This window comes from Danio rerio, chromosome 5 (assembly GCF_049306965.1).
Source record: "Danio rerio strain Tuebingen ecotype United States chromosome 5, GRCz12tu, whole genome shotgun sequence".
Lineage (NCBI taxonomy): Eukaryota > Metazoa > Chordata > Actinopteri > Cypriniformes > Danionidae > Danio > Danio rerio.
This window is the reverse complement of record NC_133180.1, coordinates 71,933,453-71,940,000: the sequence shown is the minus strand read 5'-3', so window position 1 is coordinate 71,940,000 and position 6,548 is coordinate 71,933,453. Positions and strand designations below refer to the sequence as shown.

General features: G+C 33.4%; 1 protein-coding gene across 2 annotated transcripts in view; it reads left to right on the top strand.

The window, feature by feature from the left end:
• The window catches only part of nrarpb (NOTCH regulated ankyrin repeat protein b), a 6,071-nt gene extending 2,023 nt beyond the window's left edge, over nucleotides 1-4,048 (top strand). The window contains exon 3 of one of the 2 annotated variants that reach the window (XM_068221115.2): nucleotides 1-4,048. This exon is cut by the window's left edge and continues 1,714 nt beyond it. The gene's annotated coding sequence lies outside the window, so the exon portion shown is untranslated. 2 annotated transcript variants of the gene reach the window in all.
• The last annotated feature ends 2,500 nt before the right edge of the window (nucleotides 4,049-6,548 follow it).

The following is a 6,548-nucleotide window of genomic DNA, read 5'->3' as shown; positions in this document are numbered from 1 at the left end:
AAGACTGATATATTTATAACCACCTCAGAGAATCTTGGGTGTCGCAAGTCACTGGCATTGTTATTTTGGGGGTCGTGGGCTGAAAAGTTTGGGAACCCCTGCTTTAGATCATTAAAAAGTTTCCCTGAAAGCATCTTTGTGGAACCAAAAATATTATACAGTTTCTAAAAGAGTTGTTTGCAGTGATGTCTTTGGTCAATGGTTCCTAAAAACTCTATTCATTTCTAATGTGAGAAACATTTCAATGATATAAAGATAGTTTCCCTTTTTAAGAACATTTTATGGATTGAAAAAGTTCCTTGAAGCCACTGATTTCAAGCAAAGAGCCTTTATTTTTAAGAGTATATTGCATTGCTACAAAAACTCAATTTGGAAACTTTATTTTTGTAAGTGTACCACAAAGTTCAGCATCAAACAGTTGATTTCTAAATAAAAACTATATTATATATACATATAGATCATAAACATTTCAATGTTTTAACATGATTGATCACTTCGATAACTACACCTCAACCTTAAAACTACATTCATTTCTTTAAAAAGTCAACCTCCCCGAATGTCAAGAAATAATTTGCACACTGCCTAGGATGAGATAAATATTCATAATGTACACATTCACTCTGCATTTCATCTAGAACCGGGACTGATGTCTGATACCTCAAGTGTAATGCATTATAAAGGTGACATTTTAATGTTGGTCATCGAGGACATCTCGCCTCTCGAACTGAGACGCGTTCCTGCCAGACATGACCAAATGAGACTGCATTTTGGCACTGGTGTGTCACAATCAATACATTTCTTCTTGAGTGGATCCACACATTTCAAGCCACATGTTGCTGTATTGTAATTCGGAGGTCGAGCAAATCCATAGATCAGTGCAGTAGATGGCACTGTATCCTAAAGCACATTGGCCTCGTCTTCCTAGACCCCTCGTCAACTCAGGCAAGACGCGGTGAGGTTTTAATATGTCGTGACTTTTGAGACGCTTCAAAGCCAGTATGGAAATATGCATCACGTATACTTGAGAATGTTTTAAATATTGCACTGATGGCTGTTTTTGATGAGTTGTTGGTTTCACGCCAACTTTTAAAGATACTATTTTTCTAAATGGAAAAAAAAAACAATTCTTAATGTATGGAAGCTCCAGGGTGGTTTTCACTCTTTCTTTGCAAAGGCTTTTATTATGCCTGTGGGTTGAATTACTGTATGTGTAATCACCAGTGCAATCTCACGACGATTCGTAACTATTTGATTTAGTGGCCAATTCGTATGAATTTGTACGAATTGAACTGTATACTCTAAAAAAGTGTTTAGTTACTGTATGAGTAAACCTGTTGCCTTAAAAACGAAAGTTTGAAAAAAAAAAAAACGTAACTTCGAATAGTTTATAAAATACTTATTTTTTTTTAATTATGCGCATAGTTAGTTTACTTAATTCTAAGATAAGCAGTTAACTCGCTTATAAATACCCAAGTTAACTAAACACCTTCTTACAGTGTACATTTTAAATTTTTCTCAAGTGATTTTCTCATTCGTATACTCTAAAAAGCGTTTAGTTACTGTATGAGTAAACCTGTTGCCTTAAAAACAACAGTTTGACTCTACTTAAACATGAGTAAAAACGTAACTTCAAATTGTTAACTTAATTTTTTTATACTAAGTACCATAGTTAATTTACTTAATTTTAAGACAATGGGTTTTCTCACTTTTAAATACCTAAGTCAACTATTCGCTTTCTTACAGTGTACATTTTACGTTTTTCTCACACGATTTCGTGCAGATCAAATCATATGAATGACCCATTATTAGTGGCTAATTCGAATGAAATTCTCATTTGTACACTATAAAAAACGTTTAGTTTCTGTATGACTAAACCTATTGCCCTAAAAGCGAAAGTTTAACTCTACTTAAAAAAAGGGTAAAAACGTAACTTTGAATAGTTATGTTGACTTAATTTTTTATATTATGCGCATGGTTAGTTTACTTAATTCTAAGATAATGAGTTTACTCACTTATAAATACCCAAGTCAACTTGGCGCTTTTTTACAATGTACATTTTACATTTTTCTCAGGCGATTTTGTTATTCGTATGCTTTAAAAAGCATTTAGTTACTGTATGATTAAACCTGTTGCCTTAAAAATGACAGTTTTACTCTACTTAAACAAAATGAGTAAATGCGTAACTTCAAATAGTTATGTTGACTTAATTTTTTATATTATGCGAGTAGTTAATTTACTTAATATTAAGAAAATGAGTTAACTCACTTATAAATACCCAAGTCAACTGATCGCTTTCTTACAGTGTACATTTTACGTTTTTCTCACGTGATTTTCTCACGTTTTTGTATGAATAAAATCAAATTGAATTACCTATTTTTAGTGGCTAATTCATGTGAATTTTTCATTTGTACACTCTAAAAATCGATTAGTTTCTGTATAAGTAAACCTGTGACAGGTAAATGCGGCAGTTTCTGTATAAGTAATCTGACAATGGTTTACTCACTAATAAATACTCCAGTCAACTAGTCGCTTTCTTACAGTGTACCTTTTACGTTTTTGTCACGTTTTTCGTACGAATTAAATTAAAACAAATTACCTATTATTAGTGGCTAATGCGTATGAATTTCTCATTTGTACACTAGAAAAAAACGATTAGATTCTGTATGAGTAAACCTGTTGCCTTAAAATCGACAGTTTGACTACTTAAAAAGTGAGTAAAAACGTTTCTTCAAATGGTTATGTTGACTTTTTTTATATTTTGCATCTACTTAATTTACACTGAGACACTGGGTTTACTTATAAATACCCAATTCAACTAATCGCTTTCTTACAGTGTAAATTTTTGTAAAAACGTAACTTGGAATAGTTAAGCTGACTTAATTTTTATAGTACGCCCATAGTTAAATTATGTAATGATGTTAAGGCAATGCGTTTACTTGCATGAAAATACTAAACTAATCGCTTTCTTACAGTGTACATTTTACGATTTTCTCACCACCAATGGCGGTTGAGTTTGGGGGCGGGGTTGGGGATTGCGCATAGTTTTGAAAATTGTACGTTTTCGTACAAATCAAATCAGATTAATTACGTATTTTGTAAATGCGTAAAATTGTTTGTGGCTAATTTGTACGTTCTCATTTATACATTTTAGTATGATTTTTATCAATCCCAATGACAGTTGGATTTAGGGGCGTGGTTTAGTGGTATGCATTATATTAAAAATTGTACGTTACGTACAAATCAAATCGTATGAGTTTGTATGAATTACCATGGACAATGCGTTAAATATTTTGTGGCTAATTTCTCCAAATTTTTACAATGTCTTTCAAATGATTTAGGTTTGCTCATCCCCAATGATGTTTGGGTTTAGTGGCGGAGTTAAAATATTAAATATTAAAAATGTTAAGTTTTCGCCTTACACCTTCCTTTAAAAGTCGTACATTTTCGTACAAATGAGGTCATATAAAAAAGAAGTTACGTTTCCTTGTGAGATTGAGCCAACACACTCTGCTTGAATGTTCCTCCACAAGTAACGTCAAACATATTTAGTCTGTAATATGTAATATGGCAGTGTTACCGGGAGGCTTTTTAACATCGTGGGAGAACACCCAAGTGTCCAGAAAAAACAAAAGATCTTGGAGCACTTCCTATATCTGAAGTCCTATCCTCCTCTTTTTAAGGGGGATGCTACATGGTAAAACCAGTGTAACAAGAAGTTGCACAATGCACAAGTCTTTACTTGATAATGCCATAACATTTATGACATGAAAGTAAAAGTTACTTCTTTGATAGAGACAAAAGTCAAATGACTGTGATTTAGTTTGGACCAACTTTTGAAATATTTTCGTCAAAGAAAAGTATGGAAATAGGCCTCTCATATGTTGTTGTTTTTTGGTCATTCGTGAATTGTGTTTTTTATATACCTGTTTAGCTGTTCATGTTTCAAATGATGTAAGTGGTCATATTTTAAATATATTACTTGCTGTATTTTGTACTTTTTGTACAAAGGCATTTTAGATATTAAAAATTCTGTGGTTTTAAGAAAAAACGTGACTCAGTCAATGAAGATTCGCTGTTATTGTGATCTCTGCTTATTCCTGTGCCTCAGGTGTAGGTTACTCAATATTTCCAAGAAAAACAAGCGGTTGTGATTAATGAACTGTAAAAGTCACGCAGTTAGCTAAACGAGTCTGAATTATTAGTCCTCCTGTATATTTTTTCCCCAATTTCCGTTTAACGGAAAGACGATTTTTTCAACACATTTCTAAACATAATAGTTTTAATTACTCATTTATAGAAACTGATGACTTTTACTTTTTGCCATAATGATCATATTATTTGACTAAATATTTTTTAAGAAACCAGTATTCAGCTTAAAGTGCAGTTTAAAGGCTTAACTAGGTTAACCAAGTTAATTTATTTAGGAAAGTCATTGTATAAGGATGGGTATAAGGATGGGTTAATATGGACCTTAAAATAGTTGTAAAATAATTAAAAACTGCTTTTATTCTAGCCGAATTAAAACAAATAAGACTTTCTCCAGAAGAAAAAACATTATAGGAAATACTAGCCTGATCTCACGAGAAAACGTAAGTATTTTACGTTTTGCCAGTTTAGTGGCTAATTCGTACGAATTCGTACGATTTCAGTCGTACGAAATGATACGATTTTAAAAAGGAGGCGTGGCACCTAACCCCACCCCTAACCCCAACCGTCATTGGGGGAAAAGCAAATCGTACTAAATTGTACGAATTAGATCGTACGAATTCATACTAATTAGCCACTTAATGAAAAAGTTACGAATTGCCGTGAGATTGTGTTGGAAATACTGTGAAAAATTCCTTGCTCTGCTAAACATCATTTGGGAAATATAAAAAAAAAAAAAAAAAAGCACAGGAGAGCTAATGATTGTGACTTAGCATAGAAACATGCTTCACATGCAAACATAACCTTTAGCATAACACATGCTAGCCCTAGTAGGTATTAGCTGTTTGATTGGCCATAACGTTTGATAACAGATTGGCTGCTGCAAATGAATGAAGTAGTTAAAACAAGTCAAGCTTTACTTGCACATCATTTATTATTAGTGAAATTAAAACTCACTTAGTGTCCTTAAAGAGTCATTTAAAAAGGTCATGTTGTTCTTTCATTCATTTTCCTTCAGCTTAGTTGCTTATTTATCAGGGGTCACCACAGCGTAATGAACTGCCCACTTTTCCAGCATATGCTTTACACAGCGGATGCCCTTCCAGCCACAACTCAGTACTGGGAAACATCCATACAAAAGCACTATGGCCAATTTAGTTCATAATACTGTTTAAAGTATTAAAGGGATAGTTCATCCAAAAATGTTAATTCTTACTGTCATTATGGATATCAGTGGTTAACACTTTGTAAAAAATATCTGTTAAATAACAGTTTCCATATTTTGTGATTCACAAGTGTTTTTTGTTTATTTACGATTTGCATTACGGGATGTTGATCTCTGCTCTGTCGACTTCTGATGTTGAAAATTCAACTCTACAGTTAAACAACGTGACTTTTATTGACATTTTAGTTGTTTGAAGTAATATAATGCATAAGAAAAAATATAGAGAGAACTATGTTTGTAAATTAACAGAAAACCTGCAGTTAATTATAATATACAACACCAAACCAAACAATAAATCACTACTATAAAACTATTAAAAATATTAATAAAAGTCACTTTTTAGAACTTTTTCAAGGTCAGAAGTTGTCGGAAAAATCAGGTTGGAATTTAAAAGCATAAATAAAACATGAATCACAAAAATACACAAAACTAATCATTTACAGATACTTTTCAAAGTGCAGTTGCCAACATTCTTCAAAATAGCTTTTTTTGTGTTCAACAACAAGAAACTCTTAAAAGTTTACAACCATTTGAAGGAAATCAAATGGTGATTAAATTGTAATTATTAACACTTTAAAATAATGGTTAAAATAATGGTCTATTAGTTAATGTATTTACCAACATGAACAAACAACTCAGTGTTTCCCCTACCATAATATTAGGGAGGCCCCCCGCCTTCCAAATGGCTTTCCCCGCCCCCCTTAAAGTCAAGTTTATTGTAATTTATATTAAGCACCAGATCACAACTTCTTTTAATTCAGTCATTCATTCATTTTCTTGTCAGCTTAGTCCCTTTATTAATCTGGGGTCGCCACAGCGGAATGAACCGCCAACTTATCCAGCATGTTTTTACGCAGCGGATGCCCTTCCAGCCGCAACAAAACTCTGGAAAACATCTATACACACTCATTCACACTCATACACTACGGACAATTTAGCCTACCTAATTCATCTGTACCGCATGTCTTTGGACAGTGGGGGAAACCGGAGCATCCGGAGGAAACCCACGCGTACGCAGGGAAAACCTGCAAACTCCACACAGAAACGCCAACTGACCCAGCCAAGGCTCGACCTTCTTGGTGTGAGGCAACAGCACTACCTACTGCGCCACTGCATCACCAACTTCTTTAAATAAACAAGCTAAATAGCCATATGTAATATCTTCTTTACACAACAG